This window comes from Parasteatoda tepidariorum, chromosome 6, assembly GCF_043381705.1.
Source record: "Parasteatoda tepidariorum isolate YZ-2023 chromosome 6, CAS_Ptep_4.0, whole genome shotgun sequence".
Lineage (NCBI taxonomy): Eukaryota > Metazoa > Arthropoda > Arachnida > Araneae > Theridiidae > Parasteatoda > Parasteatoda tepidariorum.
This window is the reverse complement of record NC_092209.1, coordinates 61,354,273-61,355,143: the sequence shown is the minus strand read 5'-3', so window position 1 is coordinate 61,355,143 and position 871 is coordinate 61,354,273.

Genomic DNA, 871 nt, shown 5'->3' with positions numbered 1-871 from the left:
TACAAAATTTTCAGTTGGAAGATTTTGAAACTAACATGTTCTTCGAAAGACTGAAATTTAGGAGATAAACTTTAATTACATGTTTATTTTTATCATTTTTGGAAAAATTTTAAGACAGATTTAAAGCTTAAGACGCTCTCTTTAACTTAAGATTAATATTTTAATTCTAGGTTTTATACATATTACGTAAATCGTAAATTAGTTTCAATAATTTCAATCATCGGACTCAAAATTTCCTTCCCCTTCTAAAACTCTTTTCAAAATAATTACCCACAGCGAAAATTACCCTTCGCACCGCAGGAGGCTGAAACCAGCTTTCACTGTGATTTATGACTCTCCCTACCATCTTTTCTTACGTGTGTCCTCATGCATTTCTGTTTGTATTTCATGCTTAGATTTTGTGGAGGAGCGTTTGTTATAGATTATCGTAGATTGCTAATATGGGACATTAATTTTAAAATTAAAAAAAAAAAAAGGCTGCATTGACGTCGTCAGATAATATATATATATAATATAAACCGAAATACACGCATGGATTGGGATTGATAAAAAAAACTTTTTCTAATATATGACAAAAACATGACATTAAACAGAAGAAAATTATATTTCACAATAAAATCAATATCTTTTACTGACATTCAATATCTAATTATGAAAACTGAAACATCTTGTTTCTATGATGGAGAGTGTTCCGTAATCTACATCCTCATATATAATTTTAGAATCCTCTTTAAGAATTAAGTTAAAAAAAATATACAAATTAGGAATCGCAAAATATAATTTAAGAGCGGGAGAAAACGATAAGAAAATCGTCAGAATCACTATTAAGATAAACGGAATTAAAACTTGAAAACAGTTTGATTGCCGAATT